This window comes from Phyllobates terribilis, unplaced genomic scaffold (genome assembly GCF_046119375.1).
Source record: "Phyllobates terribilis strain yellow unplaced genomic scaffold, ASM4611937v1 Scaffold_8__6_contigs__length_399053987, whole genome shotgun sequence".
Lineage (NCBI taxonomy): Eukaryota > Metazoa > Chordata > Amphibia > Anura > Dendrobatidae > Phyllobates > Phyllobates terribilis.
In genome coordinates this window covers 87,914,449-87,939,871 of record NW_027362768.1, presented here as the reverse complement: position 1 = coordinate 87,939,871, position 25,423 = coordinate 87,914,449, and the positions used below count along the sequence as shown (strand labels likewise).

General features: G+C 46.7%; 1 pseudogene; it reads left to right on the top strand.

Annotated features, from left to right (window-relative positions):
- The window catches only part of LOC141156757 (flavin-containing monooxygenase 5-like), a 363,305-nt pseudogene that overhangs the window by 294,235 nt on the left and 43,647 nt on the right, over nt 1-25,423 (top strand).

Genomic DNA, 25,423 nt, shown 5'->3' with positions numbered 1-25,423 from the left:
TGTGTGCGCTATACCTTGTTAATTTCAAGCCAATTTTCGCACAAATCTACAGATAGCTTGGGAGTAGGGAATAGTTGTGATTGCAGTCCTTTTAAGGACTAGGTTACAGCATTTCCTACGACTTTTATCATGGAGGTCTGTGCTCTTAAATAGATAGATTGTGGGAGTAAAGACTAATTGTAATTGGAGTCCTTTTCAGGACTAGGTTACATCAGTTCCTATCAGTTTTTGCCAGGCAGGTCTGTGCCAGTGCTGTGCAAGTTTTTTTCACAGCATTTGGCTGAATCTAGCAAAGCTAATCCTTTTTGGCCTATTGCAGAGTGTGTTAGTCAGTGGAGTAGCCTATCTGTGTTGCAAGATATACCACCTGTGTATAGAATACCAATTTTTTTACTGCACCTAGTGAAGTAAAATCTTTTGGGCATAGCATCATTCTATTAGTCCATCTATACTGACCTCCATCAGGTTGCAAACTGAATATAATTTTTTTCTGCATCTAGCTCTGAAAAAATATTTGGCCTTCTAGCAGTGTGTCGGACTTTCTCTATTAGTCCATCTATACTGACCTCCATCAGGTTGCAAATTAAAAATAATTTTTATCTGCATCTACAGTACCTCTGAAAAAATATTTGGGCTTCTAGCTGTGTGTGGGACTTGTTGTATTAGTCCATCTATACTGACCTCCATCAGGTTGCAAACTGAATATATTTTTTTCTGCATCTACCTTTGAAAAAATATTGGGCTTCTAGCTGTGTGTGGGAATTGTTGTATTAGTCCATCTATACTGACCTCCATCAGGTTGCAAACTGAATATATTTTTTTCTGCATCTACCTCTGAAAAAATATTGGGCTTCTAGCTGTGTGTGGGACTTGTTGTATTAGTCCATCTATACTGACCTCCATCAGGTTGCAAACTGAATATATTTTTTTCTGCATCTACCTCTGAAAAAATATTGGGCTTCTAGCTGTGTGTGGGACTTGTTGTATTAGTCCATCTATACTGACCTCCATCAGGTTGCAAACTGAATATATTTTTTTCTGCATCTACCTCTGAAAAAATATTGGGCTTCTAGCTGTGTGTGGGACTTGTTGTATTAGTCCATCTATACTGACCTCCATCAGGTTGCAAACTGAATATATTTTTTTCTGCATCTACCTCTGAAAAAATATTGGGCTTCTAGCTGTGTGTGGGTCTTGTTCTATTAATCCATCTATACAGACCTCCATCAGGTTGCAAACTGAATATAATTTTTTTCTGCATCTAGCTCTGAAAAAATATTTGGCCTTCTAGCAGTGTGTCGGACTTTCTCTATTAGTCCATCTATACTGACCTCCATCAGGTTGAAAATTAAAAATAATTTTTATCTGCATTTACAGTACCTCTGAAAAAATATTTGGGCTTCTAGCTGTGTGTGGGACTTGTTGTATTAGTCCATCTATACTGACCTCCATCAGGTTGCAAACTGAATATATTTTTTTCTGCATCTACCTCTGAAAAAATATTGGGCTTCTAGCTGTGAGTGGGACTTGTTGTATTAGTCCATCTATACTGACCTCCATCAGGTTGCAAACTGAATATATTTTTTTCTGCATCTACCTCTGAAAAAATATTGGGCTTCTAGCTGTGTGTGGGTCTTGTTCTATTAATCCATCTATACAGACCTCCATCAGGTTGCAAACTGAATATAATTTTTTTCTGCATCTAGCTCTGAAAAAATATTTGGCCTTCTAGCAGTGTGTCGGACTTTCTCTATTAGTCCATCTATACTGACCTCCATCAGGTTGCAAATTAAAAATAATTTTTATCTGCATCTACAGTACCTCTGAAAAAATATTTGGGCTTCTAGCTGTGTGTGGGACTTGTTGTATTAGTCCATCTATACTGACCTCCATCAGGTTGCAAACTGAATATATTTTTTTCTGCATCTACCTCTGAAAAAATATTGGGCTTCTAGCTGTGTGTGGGACTTGTTGTATTAGTCCATCTATACTGACCTCCATCAGGTTGCAAATTGAATATAATTTTTTTCTGCATCTAACCCAGCCAATAGTTTTGGCCTAATACCACAGTTTGGCCACTTCGCTCTGCTCGGTTACCATCCATTGTTTTTTTGTGCAAACAACTCCAGAGTTGTGAATTAGTTAACCAGCAAAATGAGTGGAAAAAGGCCTGCTGCTGGTGGAAAGGGGAATAGGCGTGTTGGGAAGGGGAAAAAAGGTTGTGTCCGTGGGGTAGGTGTTAAAGCAACAGTAGCATCTGCAGAAGAAAGACCATCTTCCAGCCAAACTAAAATGTCTACTTCTTTTAGCGGACAATGTGATAAGATCCCTTTCTTACGGCCACGCCAATCGCTACAAATTCCAGATGAGGCACAAAAACAGCAGGTGCTTCAACGGATATCAAGTGCTCCTTTAAGTGGGCTCTCCTCCACATCAACTTCAACATCACAAATACTCCAGTCCTCAAAGGTGTCACCCCAATCGCACTTGCTTCCTCACAGCTCCCAAATCTCCAGCTGCCCGTCTGAGTATGAGGTAGAACAGATGGTTGAGTCTGCAGAGCTGTTTACTCATACTATAGCCTGGGAATCAGAGGTCGACTCCAGCGCTTCTGTGAATCCAGACGAGGAAATGATCTGCACTGATGCCCAGAATCTTTATGAGTCGGATCCAGGACCAGACGCAGAAGGTTCTGACCATAATGTAGACCCTCATTCCCAAACTGTAACTTCTGTTGGTGGAGACAATGAGGAAGATGATGATAAGACTCAAATACCTGATTGGAGCGACAACTTTAGTTTTTTGTCAGGGAAGGAACAGGTTGGCTCTGAGGACGACGGGTGTGATAACGCACAGGGTGATGATGATGAGGTTGGAGATCCCACTTACTGTCAACCCACAGTCAGCCAAGAGATGAGGTCAGCAGAGGAGGTGGAGGAAGATGCTAGTGACGACGAGGTCAGGTTGCGCCTTCCTGGACAGAGACGTAGTACTGGAAGCACGTCAACAACTGCATCCTCAAACACAACTCTGCCTCTCACCACAAGTCGTGGTGGCTCTTCAGGTCGCATGGGTTCTAAGCCTTGCATAGCCTGGGCATTTTTTCAGATCGATAAAGATGACCCAACTCGTGTTATCTGTAACATTTGTCAGCAAAAGCTAAGTAGAGGCCAAAAAATACATAGTTTGAGTACTTCATGCATGAACCGGCACATGGACATGAAGCATAAGTTGCAGTGGGAAGCTCAGTGTGCTACAATGCGGCCTAGCCGGCCGGGCCAACCACCGTCTGCCATATCTTGTGCATCCGCGGCCTCTTCATCCTCTGTGACTGGGGGGACAGCAGTCACACCTGTTTTGGGGCGCAGACCTGCCACCTCTTTACCCGCAACAGCCAGCGTGATTGGCAGGTCATCATTTTCTTTGGAGGTGGGAACACCAGCTGGTGTTGAGCGCTGTCCGACATCGATAGCACCACCTTTGGATCAAGGCAACCTAACATGTCCGCCTGCATCTTCCTCACAGACCGGCAGTTTGCCGGGGACACCCTTATCAACCCCGTCTAAGCACAATAGCCAGCCCTCGGTCCCTCAGATGTGGACAAGTAAAAGACCATTTCCTCCTAGCCATGAGAAAGCTAAGAGGTTGAATTTCACCCTCTGCAAGCTCTTGGCTACAGAAATGCTGCCTTTCCGCCTGGTGGACACAGAGGATTTTCGAGACCTTATGTCCGTCGCAGTGCCCCAGTACCAGATGCCCAGTCGGCACTACTTCTCAAAGAAAGGTGTGCCTGCGCTCCACCAGCATGTCGCACACAACATCACCGCTTCTTTGAGAAACTCTGTGTGTGACAGGGTGCATTTCACCACAGACACTTGGACGAGTAGGCATGGACAGGGGCGTTACATGTCGCTGACTGGGCACTGGGTAACTATGGTGACAGCAGGACAAGGGGCTGCTGTCCAAGTCTTGCCGTCCCCACGAGTTGTGCGTCAACCCACTTTATGTCAAAGTTCCTCCACTGCTTCTGCCTCCTCAACCTCCTCTCGGTCTTCCACCTGCACCCAAAGCCTGTCTGGTCATGCCACAAGCTTTCTAACTGCGCAGAAGGGATCCTGCACACCTCCTTACTATGCTGGCAGTAGGGCTCAACGTCATCAGGCGGTTTTTACATTGAAATGTCTGGGGAATGTGAGTCACACAGCTGAGGAGTTGTGGTCAGCTCTGGAGAACCAATTTCATGAATGGTTGTCTCCACTGGACCTGAAACCAGGGAAGGCCGTGTGTGACAATGCTGCAAACCTGGGTGCGGCCCTTCGCCGGGGCAATGTCACACACGTGCCTTGTATGGCTCACGTGTTGAACCTGGTTGTCCAGCAATTTTTAGCCCACTATCCCAGACTAGATGGCCTTCTGCAGAGGGCACGGTCGCTGTGTGCTCACTTCCGCCGTTCGCATCCCGCAGCTCAGCGACTTACATCTCTACAGAAGTCGTTGGGCCTGCCACTTCACCGGCTAAAATGCGATGTGCCTACCCGGTGGAATTCAACTCTGCACATGTTGCAGCGACTGTGGCAGCACCGACAAGCCCTGGTGCAATACGTTCTGACGTATAGCCTGGGCCAACGAGATTCAGAGGTGGGGCAAATTACGCTGGAGGAGTGGTCTCAGATCAGGGACCTATGCACCCTTCTGCACAGTTTTGAAATGGCGACGAAGATGTTTAGTGCTGACGATGCCATTATCAGCATGACTATTCCGGTGATTTACATGCTGGAGCACATGTTAAACAGAATTCGGAGTCAGGTGGTGGCACAAGAGGAGGTGGAGGAAGTAGAGGAGGAGGAGTTGTATGCGGAAGGGCTAACATCTGCAAGGTCCAGACGGTCGGCAGCACCAAGGCGGCAGGCATGTGAGGGTGGGGGAGATGGTTTTACCAGGGCGCATGGTAGCAGCCAAACTAGTGAGGAAGGTGCAGGAGCCCAGGAAGAAGTGGAGGACGAACTGATGGAAGACTCATCAGATGAGGGAGACCTTGATCACATTTCTGTTGTGCGAGGTTGGGGGGAGAGGACAGAGGAAGGAAGCATGATTGTTACCTCGCCACCAACACAACAGGGACTTGGTGCTCCTGGATGCGCAACACACATGAGTGCCTTCTTGCTGCACTACCTGCAACATGACCCTCGAATTGTGAGAATTAGAAATAATCCTGACTACTGGGTTGCCACACTGTTAGATCCCCGGTACAAAAGTAAATTTGCAGAAATTATTCCTGCCATAGAAAGGGATGCACGCATGCAGGAGTATCAGCAGAGACTGTTGCAGAATCTTACATGTGCTTTTCCACAAAATACCAGTGGTGCACGTAGTGAATCTCACAGTTCCAACTTGCCAACCGTGGGACCGTCAAGTGTTCAGCACTCAAACCGTAACAGAACCACAGTATCTGCTGGTAACATCAATTTTGCGGAATCATTTCACCACTTTTTTAGCCCATCCTTTGCAAGGCCACAGGAGACAAAAAGTCTGACACATAGTCAACGCCTAGAGACGATGGTACAGGAGTATCTCCAAGTAAACATTGAAGCCACGACTGTGTCACTGGACCCTTGCTCTTTTTGGGCTTCCAATCTGGATAAATGGCCGGAGCTAGCCACTTACGCCTTGGAGATCTTGTCATGCCCCGCAGCCAGCGTTCTGTCTGAACGTGTGTTCAGCGCTGCTGGTGGTGTGCTGACAGATAAGCGCACGCGGCTCTCCACTGATAATGTAGACAGACTCACGTTCATAAAGATGAACAAATCATGGATCCGAAACGACTTTTCTACCCCTGTGTCATCCTGGGGAGAGTAAAAGCTTGATGATTGGTTAAAATCACCCTACCAACCGTTTTAAGCTTTCAAATTACTAATCATGTTTATCTGTATCTTGGCTGGAAAATAATTTGGGCTTTGTAGCAGTGTGCAGCACTGATCCTATTAGGCCATCTATACTAAAGCTTCACCAGATTTAAAATTAAAAATAATTTTTAGCTGTATCTAGCCCGGAAAATAATTTTGGGGCTCCGAGATGCGCAAGACACATAAGTGCCTTCTTGCTGCACTACCTGCAGCATGACCCTCATATTGTCAGAATTCGAAGTAATCATGACTACTGGGTTGCCACACTCTTAGATCCCCCAAACTTTTCGATCAACCTTTTCATTTTAATAAAGACCAAAAAAATGGTCATTTTTGAAATTATAAGCATTAGCAGGTTGTTAGAAACTGAAATCAAACAGTTTTCAACTCAAAACTTTATTCTAGGTGATGTTACATTTTCACATAGGACCCCTTGTTCGAAAGGAGCTTCTGAACTCTCTCGTCCATTGAATTTGTCAGGTTTTGGATGGTTTCTGCTTCAATTGTTTTGCATGAGGACAGAATACCCTCCCAGAGCTGTTGCTTAGATGTGAACTGCCTCCCGCCATCATAGACACTCCTTTTAATGATGCTCCAAAGGTTCTGAATTGGGTAGAGGTCAGGGGAGCATGGGGGTCACACCATAAGTTTGTCCCCTTTTATGCCCATATCAGCCAGAGATGCAGATGTTTTATGTGCAGCATGAGATGGTGCATTATCATGCAGAAAAATGATCTTGCTGTGAAATACACGGTTCTTCTTCTTGAACCATGGCAGGAAGTGCTGTTTGAGAAAATCCACATACATTATGGAGTTCATCTTTAGTGCCTTCAGGGATCCTAAAGGGGCCGACAATCTCTCTCCCCATGATTCCAGCCCAAAACATTACTCCACCTCCTCCTTGTTGGCGCTGTAGCCGTGTTTGCGTGGGGTGTCCATCAACCAGCCATCCTCCACTCCATCCATCTGGACCATCGAGCGCTGCACGGCACTCATCCGTGAACAAAACTGTTTTGAAATCAGTCTTCATGTAATGTTTGGCCCACTGGAGCCGTTTCTGCTTGTGTGAAGTGGATAGAGGAGGTCGACAGGATGGCGTATGCACAGCTGCAAACCTCTGAAGGACCCTGCATCTTGTTGTTCGGGGGACGTTGGAGGCACAAGCAGCTTCAAAAACTTGTCTGCTGCTATGACAAGGCTTTCTTGCCGCTGCTCTTTCAACCTGACGTAATTGCCTGTAGGAAAGAGTCCTCAATTTGCCCTTATCAGCACGCACACGTGTGTACTGTGAATCAGCTACATACTTCTGATTGCCAAGACACTTCATCCTGATCATCGCACAATGTTGATTGTAGTCATGCCTTGACCTAAACACTCCACAATTTGTTGCTTCTCAGCAGCCGACACATCCTTTTTCTTTCCCATTTTGGCAGAAAATGTAGGCTGCTTAATAATGTGAGAGAGCCTTCTTAAGTAGTCTTGCCTTTCATTGGACACACCTGCCAAACTAATTAGCACAGGTGTCTGCAATTGCTTACAGTGATATAAAGAGCCCTGACACACATCACCATCAATGAGTTTAACTGACAAACAAACAAATTCTTCCCTTATCACTCCTAAACACTTTTTGCATAATAATTTGGAACGCAGTGTACATGTGCTTTTCCACAAAACACCAGCGGTTCACGTAGTGAATCTTACAGTTCTAACTTGCCAACCGTGGTCTGTATGGAGTTGTTCAATAAAGGGCCCAAAATTAAGATAACATAGATGGGAGAGGTCTCTATGAATAGGAATTCCTAAGTATTTGATACCCTGTGAGGGCCAGGCAAAGGGAAAGTTGGACTGGATGGAATCCTATATGGATTTGGGGAGGGAGACATCGAGGGCCTCAGACTTCGCTGCATTGATTTTAAAATTTGACCATGTAACAAAGTGATCTATTTCAGCCATAACAGCATGGATGGATATATGTGATTGAGTGATATATACTAGGACATCATCAGCAAATAGAGAGCACTTGTACTCGGTGCCTCCCACCTCAATCCACCTAATATTGGGGTTATGGCGAATTGATGAGAGCAGGTGCTCCGTCACTAGGATGTATAAGAGAGGGGACAGAGGACATCCCTGCCTTGTCCCATTGGTGATTGTGAAAGGTGATGAAAATGTTCTGACGCACCCCCTGGGCCTTGGGACACCTGGAGCCGGACCCTTTTTGGTGGATGCTGGTGGTTGTAGTCTTCGTGGCGGCGACCCGGTTCCGTGGCTCAGGGCGGTCAAACCAGTGGCGGAACTATTTATGTGGTTTTGATGTTTAAATGTACGACTACGCCACCCGTGGATTGCGGTCAGAGTGAACCGCCGCTACAGGGCAGACCGCTGAGGCTGGTGTTGTGGGTGCAGCAGAGCGTAGCATAACTCCCCACGGGAGGAGTATAGCCTCAGGGCAGTGTATGCGGAGGATGGGGGTGATGGTGCAGGGCAGCAGCAGTAACGACACGGAGTCAGTGATGCAGTTCAGGGCCTTTACTCACAGTTCTTATTATCCAGACCACGTCTGCAGGTAACGCCTGCCCACGTCGTACTGTGCTCACCAGGTGAGGGGCTCAGACAACTCCCAGATAACTTTGGAGCACTTCACAGGACCCCCTTTGTGTGTCCTTTGTATGGCCTTTCTTACCAACACTTCTGTCCGGCTGCCTCGGGCCTCCTCTTGGTAAACTTGGCGCCAGTTTCCCTGACCCTATGTGGTGCCTTCCTAGCGGGTGTAGCGAGGGGCTGCGCCACATAAAATGTCAGAGCCTCCGGTTTCTAGCTGAGGGTCGTTTCCTGCCTCCACTAGTTCGGGGACCGGTCTCCCCCTTTGGCCTGACCCCTCCACGCAGGTGGATTCGGGCGTGCGGTGGCGACTCGCCCGTCCGCACCCCTGGGATCCCTTCATTCCTCGTTCCTGGAGCCTTCTCCGCTCCTCTTCCTTCCTTCTCCCTCTTCCAGGCCTGGGCCTCTGTTACTAGGCCCACCTCCGGAGCAGAGCTCATGCAGAGCCCCTGCTCCCTGCCACTTCTGCTCAGACTTCTCTGCACTGAACTAAGATGGTGCCCACCTTTTATACTCCCTTCTCAATGCACCCAGGAACTGCTTCCTCCCTGCTCCTGCACTACAGGGTTCCCCTTCCTCAGTGTTCCCTCCCCCCACTCCAGCCAGGGACAGGGACTGTCGTGCCCATCTCAGGGGCATATTGGTCGCCCTGCCCCACGGCAATGTGGTGTAATGCATGCAGGTGTCGGGTCCTGATCCACACTACATCCTTACCTGAGAGTGAGATATCACACCTCTGGGTGAGGTGCAATACCTCTGTAGCAACCGAGCCCTCAGGGTGCTACAGTTCCATTTATCTTCAGCCTAGGTGACGTATTGTGATACAGGGCCGTGATTTTGGCTATAAAGGGTCCCCTAGACCCCTACCCCAAGCTTTTTAAGAGAATCATATATGGCGTGCCAGGAGACTCTATGTAATGCTTTCTCAGCATCCAACGAGAGTATCTAATTACAAATTTTTAACTGCATCTAGCCCAGGAAATACTTTGTGCCTAGTAGCAGTGTCTGCTAGTCAGCAGATTATCCCGGCTGTTAAGCAAGCTACACCACCTGTAGTTTGGACACTTAATTGTTTCAAAGGAAATGCTTCGGGACCACGGGATACTCAGTGAAGAGCATCAGGAGGCACCCCAAGGCATAGGGGCTCGGACTGGCAGTAGGATGCCTTGCGGTGGACAGCAGAGCTCGATCCTTATAAAAGCTTTTTAACTGCAGCAGCTTTAGTGGACGCTACTGGAGCTGGAATTACGCGGCTGCTGGCATGAGACTTGCCCTCCAATAGATCCTTGTAAATGGATTTAAAGTGTATTTATTCAAATTAGAGAGACAATTTAAATTAAAAAGCTTAGAGCTGCCTCCACCACAGGGGGGCTCGCTCGACCCACCAGCGGACAGGCACCAGTATTGGGAGAGGGGGGCTGGCCATCAGGGTTCACCGCGGCTCTGGCACAAACCCGGCGACACGGAGGTGGCACGGGCAGGAGCGGACTGGCCGTGTCGGCTTCTCACTTTTTGGATTTTAGAAGGGCATGACATGCCTATATCTGTGTCTCCCCCTCCTTTTACTCCTCCACCTCTTTTATTTTCGCATGACTATATGTACTTGTCACTTTTCCATGTGTTAGTTATGTCTTCTGAGCAGTTTGTCAGCTTTTGGACACCTTTGAAGGTGTTTTCTATGTGTTTCTATGTGTTTTTGTTAGCCTGCCATTGGTTTTAACGGTGTTCGAAGGTGTTCGACGAACAGTTCGACGAACAGTTCGGCGAACACACGGGTGTTCGACGAACCGAACCGAACTAGAACACTACGGGGGTGGCTCAACACTATTCAGAACCTTTGCTCAGACACTCATATTTAAGTCACATGCTGTCCATTTCTTTGTGATCCTCCTTGAGATGGTTCTACTTCTTCATTGGAGTCCAGCTGTGTTTAAACTGATAGGACTTGATTTGGAAAGGCACACACCTGTCTATATAAGACCTCACAGCTCACAGTACATGTCAGACCAAATGAGAATCATGAGCTCAAAGAACACAGCATGTCAGTTTGTTCCGATTATCAGATCGCACTCGTCCCCATGCAAGTCTGACTGCGTGGAAATCACTGGATTGCACTTGGATGACCTCTACATGCAGTCTAATTTCCATGGACTCACAGAATGGAGAAGATGGAGACATTTTGTTCTCAATTCTGTGTGCCCGGATTCTCAGAGCAAATTGGATCACATTATGCTCACACTTTTATCAAACTCTGATCAGTGTAATTTGCTAAATTGACCAATTCCCTCTGAATATACATTCATGTGCACCTGCACTTAACAGGAGGCATTAATCAATCTCATATTGCAAGGTTTAGCAAGAGGGTCACTGCCATATCAGCATTTTGACCACTTGGAGCAGGTGCAGGCTAACTTATTTTTAGTCCGACAAAACATTGAATTGCGTTCTGACTAGTGTTCTATGGGACCATGCACATGTGCAAACTTTGTTTTTCATTCCATCAGACTGCAGTAAAATTGCAGCATTATCAATTTGCATCTGATATTCCGGTCACTCAGCCATGCACGTCAAGGAGTCTGGGGAAAAAAAACTAAACTCTCATGTTTGTGTAGTCCAATTTTCAAGGACTGTTATGATGGAGATAAAAGTGTCAATTTTTCTCATGAGAAAATACTGTTGTGACATTAGCCTTGGAAAGAAATAATTGTTATACTGGTAGCATTCTATAGAGTAGAATTCTAGTTGAGCACTTCTGAGTCATTAATACCAGTAATTTCATTCATAGTGCTTAATACATTCAGACATAGTGGCCACCAACATGGCTTCGTGGTCCTCTCTGAAAATGGCTTAGCAGGTCTGTACTAGTTCCATAGGACTGCCCATTCAAAGTGAATGGGAACAGACATGGTATGCAAATAATATAAAATGCCATATGTGCTACTATTAACAAAGCACATGAGCTGTCATGTTGGTGGCTGCACATCTGTATACTGCACTTTTCTTTCAGGTTTTTCTCAGCACCAGGAGAGGAGCTTGGCTCTTAAACCGTGTCTTTGATAGAGGCTTGCCACTGGATGTTGTCGTTTTCAACAGATTATTTGGATTACTTATAGATTACGTCCCCTCCCTACTAAATAACTTCTTTGAAAATAAAGTCAACACCAGAGTCAACCATCGTAACTATGGTTTACAACCTGCGCACAGGTAACTTTTTTTTTCCTTCTTTTAGTGCAAGCATATTAAAAGCACGTATATATTTTCAAGTCAACTTTTTTTTAATCAGTACTACAGCATGCAGACTAAGTGATACCTCACTTGAATTGGGGTCTCTGCCCCTACAACATGATGATCAGGTATGTTAGCAAAAACCTAGTGACAGATTAGACATGGATGCCAGATCCTCCAGACACAAGATGCTGTGCTTAGCCAACTTCCTTTCTAGACCCTTACAAATGGGAACAGTATGAAGTCCAGTTGATGGATTTTGTTAAATATCTAGATCAGTGGTTCTCAACTCCAGTCCTCAAGACCCACCAACAGATCATGTTTTCAGGATTTCCTTAGTATTGCACAGGTAATAATTCCATCACCTGTGCAAAACTAAGATAATCCTGAAAACCTGATCTGTTGCTGGGTCTTGAGGACTGGAGAACCACTGATCTAGATACAACTACAAGTCACTAGTTCTCTCTGCTTTTCAACCATGCAGGATTCTCAGCCAACATCCTACAATCAGTGACGATCTCTCCAATCGCATCATCTCTGGTAAAGTGCTGATGAAGACCAACATTAAATGGTTTCGGGAGAAGGATGTTGAATTTGAAGATGGGACCGTGGAGAAAGACATAGATGTTGTGATTTTTGCCACAGGATACAATTTCTATTTTTCTTTTTTTGACGAATCCGTCATAAAGGTGGAAAAAAAAAAACTCCTTTATATAAAATGGTTTTTGCACCACATTTAGAAATGCCAACCGTAGCTTTCATTGGCTACATACAACCAATTGGGGCTGTAATGTCAATTTCTGAGATTCAAGCTCGCTGGGCAACTAGAGTCTTCAAAGGTAATGCGCTTTTTAAAAGTTCTAAAATATTACTGAGTAGATGTACAGACTTGATTCATATTTATCATTTGGAATCAGTTTCTAGGTCAAAATAAGTTACCATCTATGAGTGACATGAAGGCTGAAATCATGAAACGAATAGAGGACATGCAGAAGAGGTAGGCATCTTGTAGTATTACAGTTTGTGCCTAAAGTAAACCAGTTGATTCATGATGCCCGAACACCAAATTTGGTTCCATCATTTCAGGCTGGTATGTTTTACTCTGAAATGCTGTGGCTTTTAGATGGAAACATGTAAGGGCCATCCAGGGACCATGCCACTTGGGTGAAAGATTCATGAGGCTTGTTTCTATGACTTCTCTTTGCCCTGCTCAAATGACGATACCTTCTATACTCCTGGCATACCACATAGTCTGGTTGTGGTGTTTTTTTTTTCTTTTCTTGGCACCTTTTTAATACTTGTAGCTTCCATCCTTCTCGATTACGCAACCTATGGCATACACAGATCTCCATGAATCTTGTACACACAGGCACTTTATGTACTGCACCTGTTAACCCAGAAATGAAATCAGAGCATGTACAGTCCAGGAATTAGCTCTGCCCTTAGTATGAAAAACATAAAGTGCCTGCGCTTCAACTAGACAGTATTTGCAGCAATCCATGAATGACTTAAAACATGTCATCAATCCAGAGGGATGGCAGCTATAGGGACTGAAGAGGCACCAAGTAAAGAAATGACGATTGGACAGGACTGCACCTTATGCCAAAAATATATGGTATGGTATATTGACACATGGAACAGTAGTTGGGGCTCAAATACAGGTTGATGCACTGCAGTTATGGTTGGTGGCTTTAGTTTTGATTTGGAAAATCTGGTGACTGGTTCCCTTTAACCACAAACCAGTCCTGCACCAGTCGAGTGCTTTTAAAGTCTCAAAAGAGAGGTTTCCTGTTAATAGATATCCCTTTGTTTAATTTCCAAAACTGCTACAATGCATTTCAGCACAGTGCCTAGAAACCAAAAAAATACAGTTGTATACAAAAGTAACATGTAATTTCTAATATATTATTGCACATTAAAGGGGTATTCTCTCCCCAAAGAGAAACAACATGTATATTTAAATTATTTATTGTTAAAGTTGGTGACTTAAACATACAGTATATTGGTCACATCCATAAAAAAGTCCAATGAATATAAAATTAAACATTACAGTAAATGGCAAGATAAAGACATGTAAAGAAGATCAAAACATTAAATATGTATCCACAAATGGGAAATTGCAGATCTCAGAATATGGCAACACAACTTAATTTTTTTTATTATTATTATATTATAATTAGTGTTGAGCGAGCATGCTCGACACTGCTCGCTACTCGACCGAGCATCTCACTACTTAGAATGTTGGGCGAGCACCGAGCATTTCTGGGTTACTCGAGCGGGAGCTCGGGTCTCCACCCTGCACGATTGGCGCTCTTTACAGAGCCAATGAACATGCAGGGATTGCCAGCCAGTCTCTCTAATGCTGCAGCCATGTTGTTTGTGGGCATTACAGTGATTGGCTGGCCGCACAGCGTCACCTCGAGTATTTAAAACTGGGCGCCGCCATCTTGGACACAGTCGCCCGGGATCAGACATTGTAGGGTCAGTGCTGCTGAGTTAGGGAGAGATATATAGTGCGAAATAGGTAGTGTAGGGTCTCTAAAGCCTACCAAATCAAACAAACAGTCCTTCTCAGGACTAATATCCATCCCAGTTATCAGGCAGGCAGGATGTATAGGAGACGCAGTGGTTATACCAACAAACACTGCATTACAGTCCTGTGTGCTTCTGCTGGTCAAATTGCTAGACTTATCCCCAGGTCTCAGGAGCCAGGAAAAATCCCTTTTTTTTCATCTAAGTCCTGTATTTTTTTTTCCCTCAGTCAGACTGTACAAATATGCGTCTTATTAACCTTTTGGTATCCCCCCCCCCCCAAAAAAAAAAATTGAGTGCGTCTGTGACTGTTCAGACACCAATATATCTGTTTAAAAGAGTCTGGTCTAGTTCAGATAACTAGAACTGTGGTTTTGCAGTTCCACGGTTCAAATCTCAGTATTATGTAGCTTTTGGCCTTTTTTCCGTAAAAAAAATCAGTAATCGTGTCTCGCTGACTGTTCAGACACACATATATCTGTTTAAAAGATTCCAGTGTAGGTCAGATAACTATAACTGTGGTTTTGCAGTTCCACAGTTCAAATCTCTGTATTATCGTGCTTTTGGCCTTTTTTCCGTAAAAAAAAACACTAATAGTGTCTCCCTGACTGTTCAGACACAAATATATCTGTTTAAAAGATTCTGGTGTAGGCGAGATAACTAGAACTGTGGTTTTGCAGTTCCACGGTTCAAATCTCTGTATTATCCTGCTTTTGGCATTTTTTGCCGTAAAAAAAACAGTAATAGTGTCTCGCTGACTGTTCAGACACAAATATATCTGTTTAAAAGATTCTGATGTAGGCCAGATAACTAGAACTGTGGTTTTGCAGTTCCACGGTTCAAATCTCTGTATTATCCTGCTTTTGGCCTTTTTTCCGTAAAAAAAACAGTAATAGTGTCTCCCTGACTGTTCAGACACAAATATATCTGTTTAAAAGATTCTGATGTAGGCCAGAGAAATAGAACTGTGGTTTTCCTCTTCCACGGTTCTAATCTCCTTTATATTACCCTTTTTCCATTGATAGTGCGAGTGTAAGCTATTTTACTTCCTTTACAATGGCCAAGGCGCGTGGCAAGGGACGTGGAACTGGACATTCTGGTGATGGTGCATGTAGAGGATGGGGCCGTGGCCAAGGTGAAAATGTGCCACAACCAACAGCCACATCTTCTCGCTCCCACTTCTTGACCGAATTACTAGGGAAGTTCACTACAACACCAGTATTGCGAACTGATCAGTGTGAACAGGTTATTAATTGGATAGCAGATAATACTTCGAGTTACCTGGGCACCAACACCTCCGGTCTGTCTTCCACACGGTCAAGTTTTAATAGCCGTGAGTCTCGACCGCATACTCCTCCTCACCCTGATGCTCCTTCCCCCCACAATGCCGAGTGTCGTCAGACAGCAACTGATCCCACAGTTGGACACTCTGAAGAGCTGTTCACTGGTCCATTTCCATATTTGTGCCCCTCGCCTGCTCCGCTTGAAGTGGTGGAAGAGGAGATCCCATGTAGCGATGGCCAAATATTTGAACAGCCACGGCCACAGGAAGTCGACGCTGGCAATTTGTCACAAGAGGTGGACGATGACGAGACGCAATTGCCACGAAGTGAGGAGGAGGATCGTGGTGCGCAAGTGGAAGAGGAGGTGGTGGATGATCTAGTAACTGACCCAACGTGGCAGGAGGACATGCAGAGCGAGGCCAGCAGCGATCAGGGGGAGGGAGGCAGAGTACCCCAACAGGCAGGAATAAGCAGTGTGGTGGCCGCACACAGAAGGCGGGCAACAGTTCCCCGTAACACCAACACGAGGGACGTTGCCAGTACAACCGGTAGGTGTTCCAGAGTCTGGAATTTTTTTAAAGACTCTGCTGATAACCCCAAAAAGGCCATTTGTACCACCTGCCATGCCAGCATCAGCAGGGGTGACAAAATTACCAGCCTGACCACCACCAGCATGATCATGCACATGGCAGTAAAGCACCCGACTTTGTGGGGCAAACCCCAGGGTCCACGACCAGTGTCAGCGGGTGTCACCACTGCTTCTTCCGCTGTTGTGCGTGTAAGAGAACACCCTGTTGTGCGTGCAAGGCAATCCCCTGTCCATACTGCATGCAAAGATGCCCCCTCCTGACAGTCTTCACTTGTTATGGCAGTTTCTCAAGAAACAGCATCAACGTCCACGTCCACGTCCCACTGCAGCATTCAGTTGTCCATATCCCAGACCTTTGAACGAAAGCGGAAATTCGCAGCCAACACCCCACAGGCCACAGTCCTAAATCCGCACATTTCACGACTGCTTGGGTTGGAAATGCTGCCTTTTAGGCTGGTGGAGACGGAATCCTTCCGCAACCTTATGGTCGGTGGCCGTCCCTTGGTACTCGGTACCCAGCTGACACTATTTTGCCGGGTGTGCCATCCCCGCACTACACAAGCACGTGTCCCAAAACATCTGCCGTGCCCTCAACAACGCAGTTACTGGGAGAGTCCATCTGACAAAGGACACGTGACAAGTGCTTGTGGCTAGGGACGGTACATCTTCTTGATGGCACAATGGGTAAACATAGTGGAAACCGGGACCCAGACGGACCTTGGGACGGAACACATCCTCCACACACCGAGGATTGCAGGCCCTGTGTTAGTCCTCCTCCTCATGTTCAGCCTCCATCTCAGATATCACCACATCAGTTACAAGCTGGAAGCACTGCAGTACTGCCTCAGCCAAGCGGCAATAGGCTGTGCTGAAACTCATAAGCTTAGGTGATAAACCTCACACTGCTTGTGAGTTGTGGACAGCTGTGAAAGAGCAGGCTGATCTGTGGCTGAGACCACTGAACCTACATCCAGGCATGGTTGTGTGTGACAATGGCCGTAACCTGGTGGCACCTCTGAGGCGAGATCACACACATACCATGCCTGGCTTATGTGCTTAACCTCGTGGTTCAGCGGTTTCTTAAATTGTACCCCGAGTTGACAGATCTGCTCGTCAAAGTACGCCACCTGTCAGCTCATTTTCAGAATTCGGCTACAGCTTCCGCCGCCCTTGCTGTGTTGCAGCACCGTTTGCAGCTTCCGGCACACCGACTGGTGTGTGATGTCCCACACGTTGGAACTCTACCCTCCACATGTTGAAAAGGATTTGTGAGCAGAAGAGAGCAGTTGTGGAGTACCAGCTGCAACAAGACCGTCGATATTCAGGTCAGACTCCACACATAAGACCTCAGGAATGGACCTGGATGTCTGACATGTGTACCATCCTGACAAACTTTTGAGGAGTCCACCAAGATGGTGAGTGGCAATGACACCATAATTAGCATCAGCATCCCACTTGTCTGTCTTTTGCAATGCTCTCTGCAGAGAATTAAAGAGGAGGCACTGCAGCCAGAGTATGATGAGATGGATCAAGAAGCCGTAACGGGCGATTACACACAGCCCAGCCTCATCTCATCCCAACGTGCATTGGGGGACAATGAGGGAGAGGAGGAGGAGGAGGAGGAAGAACAGGAGCTGATATCATGTACTGTAGACGGTAGTACCTGTACAACTGTCATACCGTCGGTTCAGCGTGGGTGGCCTGAGGACAGGGGGGAGGAGGAGGAGGAGAGCATGGTCAGTCGTCATCTTGGTGAGGACACGGAAGTCTTGCTCGTTACCAGTCTGGCACGCATGGCTGACTTTATGTTACGCTGCCTTAACCGTGACCCTCGCATTGTCAAAATGTTGGGTGACAGTCATTACTGGTTCGTGACACTTTTAGACCCCCGTTACAAGGCGAACTTTCACTCTCTTATTCCTGAGGTGGAGAGGTCTACAAAAATGGGGCAGTACCAGAAGGCCCTTGCTGCAGAACTCTTAAAAAAATTCCCATTTGAACACTCTAGCGGCAGAGGTCACAGTTCGTTGACCAACCAAGGCGTATAGGCGAGAGAGACACAAACCAATCCAGCAGAGGCAGGGGAACACTGTCAACATTCTGGGACAGTTTTCTGAGACCCGTCCAGCTTACAGGCCCTGAGGCGCGGGGTACTCTCACAAGGAATGGAAAGTTTCAAAAGATGGTGAGGGAGTACCTTGCCGACCGTACCAGCATCCTCCGTGATTCCTCTGTGCCTTTTAATTATTGGGTATCTGACTCGCCCCCTGGACAGCGTGGGGAACCTGGAAAAGGGCCTTTTGTGGGATGCTGGGGGTTGTAGTCACCGTGGCGCTGACCCGGTCCCGCGGCTCAGGGTGTTCAAACCAGTGGCAGTCGATTGATATGGTTTTCATTATTTTCTAATATCCGACTACGCCACCCGTGGATTGCGGTCAGGATGAACCGCCGCTGCAGGGCAAACCACTGGGGCTGGTGTTGGTGAGCAGCACAGGGATGGTATAACTCCCCACGGGAAGAATGTAGCCCCAGGGCAGTGTAGGTGGATGATGGGGGTGATGGTGCGCGGGAATAACAACTCAGAGTCTCTGTAATGCAGTCCAGGATCTTTACTCACAGTTCGTTACTCCACGTTACTCCGGCCGGCTGTAACTTCCCGCGTCGCGCCATGTTCACCAGGTGAGGGGGCTCGGCCAACTCTCAGATAATTTTGGAGCGCTTCGCAGGACCCCCCTTCTTGTGTCCTTTCTCTGGCCTGTCATACCCTGCCAGTGACCACGCTTCTGTCCGGCTGCCTCGGGCCTTCTCTGGGTAAACTTCGGCGCCAGTTTCCCTGACCCTATGTGGTGCCTTCCTAGCGGGTGTAGCGAGGGGCTGCACCATATAAAATATCACAGCCTCCGGTTTCTAGTTGAGGCTAGTTCCCAGCCTCCACTAGTTTCGAGGACCGGTCTCCCCCTTGGCCTGACCCCACTACTCAGGTAGATGTGGGCGAATGGTGGCTACCAGCCTATCCACACCCCTGGGGTCTCTTCTCTCCTCCGTGTTCCTGAAGCCTCCTCCGCTCTTCTTCATCTCTTCTCCCCTACTCTCTCTCTCTCCTTTCAGTGCTGACTGGGTCTCACAGCTTAGAACCGCGTCCGGAGCAGAGCTCCACAGAGTCCTGCTCTGTCACATCTTCTCTCTCACTCCACTCAACCGGCTTCTCCCTGAACTAAGATGGTGCCCACCTTTTGTACCTCCCTCTAGGTGTACCCAGGAACTGCTTCCTCCCTGCTCCTGCACTACCGGGTTCCCCCTTTCCTTGGTGTTCCCTCCCCCCACTCCAGCCAGGGACAGGGACTGTCGTGCTCTACTTGGAGCATATCGGTCACCCTGCCCCCCGGACATGTGGTGTAATGCATGCAGGTGTCGGGGTCCTGGTCCACACTCCATCCTTACCTGCGAGTGAGATATCACACATCTGGAGGAGATGCAATACCTCTGTAGCAACCGAACCCTCAGGGCGCTACATTTCCAAGCTGAACACTTGGAATGAACTAGCTCTGCACGCCTTGGAGGTCCTGGCCTGCCCTGCCACTAGTGTGTTATCGGAGCGTGTTTATAGTGCCGCTGGGGGAATTATAACTAATAAGCGCACTCGCCTGTCAACTGACAATGCTGAATAGCTGACCCTTATCAAAATGAACAAGGGCTGGATTGGGCCAGACTTCTCATCACCACCAAATGACAGCAGAGTAACATAAAGTCAAATCCACTGTGTTATTTTGGGAGGTGTATTCCCATGCACCGCTTCACACTCACACATGGATATACGCTTCCTCATTTCGGCAGTTTTTTGCTCTTCTCCTTATCCTCAGCCTCCACCACCACTATACCACCAGGGTGACTGTGGTCCATGTTGCCAGCATTGCAAGTTCCTCCATCCTAATTTTTGGCAGCTTTTGCTTGGAAGGCATAGGCAAAGACTATGGGAGACCCACTCCCCAATATTGGGAATAATGTTTTGAATATGCTGTACTGCATGGCTCTTGTTTGCCAGCATTGCAAGTTGCTCCGTCCTAATTTTTGGCAGCTTTTGCTTGGAAGGCATAGGCAAAGACTATGGGAGACCCACTCCCAAATAATGGGACTAATGTTTTTAATATGCTGTACTGCATGGCTCTTGTTTGCCAGCATTGCAAGTTCCTCCGTCCTAATTTTTGGAAGCTTTTGCTTGTAAGGCATAGGCAAAGACTATGGGAGACCCACTCCCCAATAATGGGAATAATGTTTTGAATATGCTGTACTGCATGGCTCTTGTTTGCCAGCATTGCAAGTTTCTCCATCCTAATTTTTGGCAGCTTTTGCTTGGAAGGCATAGGCAAAGACTATGGGAGACCCACTCCCCAATAATGGGAATAATGTTTGTAATATGCTGTACTGCATGGCTCTTGTTTGCCAGCATTGCAAGTTCCTCCGTCCTAATTTTTGTCAGCTTTTGCTTGGAAGGCATAAGGAAAGACTATCGGAGACCCAATTCCCAATAATGGGAATAATGTTTGTAATATGCCATACTGCATGGCTCTTGTTTGCCAGCATTGCAAGTTCCTCCGTCCTAATTTTTGGCAACTTTTGCTTGGAAGGCATAAGGAAAGACTATCGGAGACCCAATTCCCAATAATGGGAATAATGTTTTGAATATGCTGTACTGCATGGCTCATGTAAGGTTCATGAAATCTGTCTTGGTAAGCTACTCTGAACTCTACATCTCTTCCAAGGGGCATTAAAACCATCTTGTTAAACCATTCTGACCTCCACGTCTCTTCCAAGGGGCATTAAAACCATCTTGTTAAGCTACTGTGACCTCCACCACTCTTCCAAGGGACATTGATATTGTCTTTTTATTCCACTGCGACCTCCACGTCTCTTCCAAGGGGCATTAAAACTGTCTTGTTAAGCTACTGTGACCTCCACCACTCTTCCAAGGGGCATTGATATTGTTTTTTATTCCACTGCAACCTCCACCACTCTTCCAAGGGGCATTTAAACCATCTTGTTAAGCTACTGTGACCTCCACCACTCTTCCAAGGTGTATTAAAAACGTCTGGTTACGCTACTGTGACCTCCACCACTCTTCCAAGGGGCATTGATATTGTCTTTTTATTCCACTGCGACCTCCACCACTCTTCCAAGGGGCATTAAAACTGTCTTGTTCAGCTACTGTGACTTCTACGTCTCTTCCAAGGGGCAATAAAACCGTCTTGTTAAACCACTCAGAACTCCACGTCTCTTCCAAGGGGCATTAAAACCGTCTTGTTAAGCTACTGTGACCTCCACCACTCTTCCAAAGTGCATTAAAACTGTCTTGTTAAGCTACTTTGACCTCCACCACTCTACCATGGGGCATTAAAACCGTCTTGTTAAGCTAATGTCACCTCCACTACTCTTCCAAGGAGCATTGATATTGTCTTTTTATTCCACTGCGACCTCCACCACTCTTCCAAGGGGCATTAAAACTGTCTTGTTAAGCTACTGTGACCTCCACGTCTCTTCCAAGGGGCATTAAAACCATCTTGTTAAACCACTCTGAACTCCACGTCTCTTCCAAGGGGCATTAAAACCATCTTGTTAAGCTACTGTGACCTCCACCACTCTTCCAAGGGGCATTGATATTGTCTTTTTATTCCACTACGACCTCCACCACTCTTCCAAGGGGCAATAAAACCGTCTTGTTAAACCTCTCTGAACTCCACGTCTCTTCCAAGGGGCATTAAAACTGTCTTGTTAAGCTATTGTGACCTCCACGACTCTTCCAAGGGGCATTAAAACTGTCTTGTTAAGCTACTTTGACCTCCACCACTCTACCATGGGGCATTAAAACTGTCTTGTTAAGCTAATGTCACCTCCACTACTCTTCCAAGGGGCATTGATATTGTCTTTTTATTCCACTGCGACCTCCACCACTCTTCCAAGGGGCATTAAAACTGTCTTGTTAAGCTACTGTGACCTCCACCACTCTTCCAAGGGGCATTAAAACCATCTTGTTAAACCACTCTGAACTCCTCGTCTCTTCCAAGGGGCATTAAAACCATCTTGTTAAGCTACTGTGACCTCCACCACTCTTCCGAGGGGCATTGATATTGTCTTTTTATTCCACTGTGACGTCCACCACTCTTCCAAGGGGCATTAAAACTGTCTTATTAAGCTACTGTGACCTCCACCACTTTTCCAAGGGGCATTAAAACTGTCTTGTTAAGATACTGCGACCTCCTCCACTCTTCCAAGGGGCATTAAAACTGTCTTGTTTAGCTACTGAGACCTCCACGTCTCTTCCAAGGGGCATTAAAACCATCTTGTTAAACCACTCTGAATTCCACATCTCTTCCAAGGGGCATTAAAACCATCTTGTCAAACCACTCTGAACTCCACAGCTCTTCCAAGGGGCATTGAAATGTTGTTTTTAATTACCTCTAACCTCCACGACTCTTATAAAGGCATTGCATTTCCTCCTAATTTTAGTCAGCTTTTGCTTTTCAATGCATAGGCGAACACTAAGGGAGACCCACTCCCCAATAATGGGTAGAAGGTTTTTAGTACGCTGTAATCCACATCTGTTTCAAGGGGCATTGCAGTTCCTCATGATTTTTGGAAAGCGTTCCATTCACTGCTTAGGCCAACAGTGTACTGGAGACCCAGTTGCTATAAATGGAAAAAACGGTTTAGTTAAGGCCGTCTGACCACCATGTGACTTCCAAGGGGCAATGGAGTGCCTAGAAATTTTTGGTATGCATTGCACTCACTGTATGCCCTATAACTGTGTAGCCGAACCGCTCCTTTTGGTACAGAAACATATCCTACAAGACATGTGTGGTTGACTGGCCTGACATTGATGTGAATGGTCCCTGTTCCTCCTGCTCTTTCTTCTTTGCCACCACCTCATCCATCATTGATAACTTGAAGCTTTGTTTTAACGGGAGTCATAGAACTGGGATAGTAGCAGGAAAACATCCAGTAATCCTAGGAGGAGGTAGGATATGCTCCAAAACGCTGACCACCTCAGGCCTATCCGCTACTACAGACATGCGCTTGCATTCCAAGGAACATAAAGCTAAGGAGATGGATGGCCTCATGATCATGAATAATTTACTCGTTGGGTAGGAGGCCGACCACTGCTGCTGTCTACCTTCTGAACTTTGTGTTGAAGCCTGATTGACCCAGGACCCGCAATCCTCTATATCTGGAGGACGTGGTGCATCCCAGTGTCCAACTGTGTCTGACTTCCACAATATTAACCCAGTGTGAAGTCATCAGTCAAATGGACCATCCCTGGCCACATTCACTTGTCCACATGTTTGTGGTTAGGTTGTCCTTCAAATAGGGGCGGCTGGGGACCGTTTATGGGCACCCGGTTGCCCCCAGGTGGCTGCGGACCGTGTGTGGGCACCCGGCTGCGGGGCAGCTGGGGACCGAGTATGGACACCCGGCTGCCCCCTGGTGGCTGGGACCAAGCGTGGACACGTCTCTTCCAAGGGGCAATAAAACAGTCTTGTTAAACCACTCTGAACTCCACATCTCTTCCCAGGGGCATTAAAACCGTCTTGTTAAGCTACTGTGACCTCCACCCCTCTTCCAAGAGGGATTAAAACTGTCTTGTTAAGCTACTGTGACCTCCACCAATCTTCCAAGGGGCATTAAAACTGTCTTATTAAGCTTCTTTGACCTCCATGTCTCTTCCAAGGGGCATTAAAACCGTCCTGATAAGTTAGTGTGACCTCCACCACTCTTCCAAGGGGCATTGATATTGTCTTTTTATTCCACTACGACCTCCACCACTCTTCCAAGGGGCAATAAAACCATCTTGTTAAACCACTCTGAACTTCACGTCTCTTCCAAGGGGCATTAAAACCGTCTTGTTAAGCTACTGTGACCTCCACCACTCTTCCAAGGGGCATTAAAACTGTCTTGTTAAACTACTGTGACCTCCACCACTCTACCAAGGGGCATTAAAACCGTCTTGTTAAGCTACTGTGACCTCCACTACTCTTCCAAGGGGCATTGATATTGTCTTTTTATTCCACTGCGACCTCCACCACTGGAGGTTGACCCGGGACTCGCAATCCTCTATGTCTGGAGGACGTGTTGCATCCGTGTCCAACTGTGTCCGACTTCCACAATATTAACCCAGTGTGAAGTCATCAGTCAAATGGACCATCCCTGGCCACATTCACTTGTCCACATGTTTGTGGTTAGGTTGTCCTTCAAATAGGGGCGGCTGGGGACCGTTTATGGACACCCGGCTTCCCCCTGGCGGCTGGGGACCAAACGTGGACACCCGGCCTCCGGGCGGCTGGGGACTGAGTATATATACCAGGCCGCCGACGCAGCCATGACGTGGTGGCCAGATTTTGCCTCTACATGCCTAAAAGGCCCAATTTCAAGTGCAAGCAAGCAGTATGGTATTGCAGCCTGGGGGTGTGTGGGTGGCAGGCTGCATCATTGCTCTTGCATTGCAAGGAATGGGGGTGGTACAATTGAACACTGCCCTGGGACAAGGACTTGCACTGGGATAGTTGCAACTCTGCATCTTCTGATGCGGCAAGGATAACTTCTGATGGGCACACTTTTAGGAAGTGACCTGGGTGTCAGAGATGCTTCCAGGGGTCTTCCCCATGCTGTTCCCATGTCTTTTCAGCACTGTATGCATGTGTCACACAGCACATGGCCAGATAAGGATGTAAAATGTCAAAATTACATTTCCCGGTGAATGCATTTGTCACGGTTGAAAGCAATACAAAAGTGCAAGAATGCATAAAAATGCTACTTGTGAACATAGCCCAAGGTGTGGAGGAGTATTTTTGTTTTTGGTTATTTATTTTACCTTATACACAAGTCTTTACCCTGGAAATGAAGTTCCTTAACATATTTCACAGGAAAACCGTTTCAGTTTAATTTTTGAACGTTTTATTGTGAGCCCGTAATAGTGGCTTAATACCTCTGACCACGTTGTTGACAGCAGTGACCTGGGGGTCCGAAATGCTTCCTGGGGCGATCCCCATGCTGTCCCCATGTCATTTGAACACTGTCACTATCGTTTTGGGCACTTTTTAGGCTTTCTACAGACTGCCGGGGGTGCCGCCGCAAAAATGCTCGAGTCTCCCATAGACTAGCATTGGGCTCGTTGATCGGGTCGAGTACCCAAGTATCACGCTGAGCTCGACCCGAGCTTCGAGCATCCGAGCATTTTAGTGCTCGCTCAACACTAATTATAATTAGCTATGAGCGAGCACTAAAATGCTCGGGTACTCGTT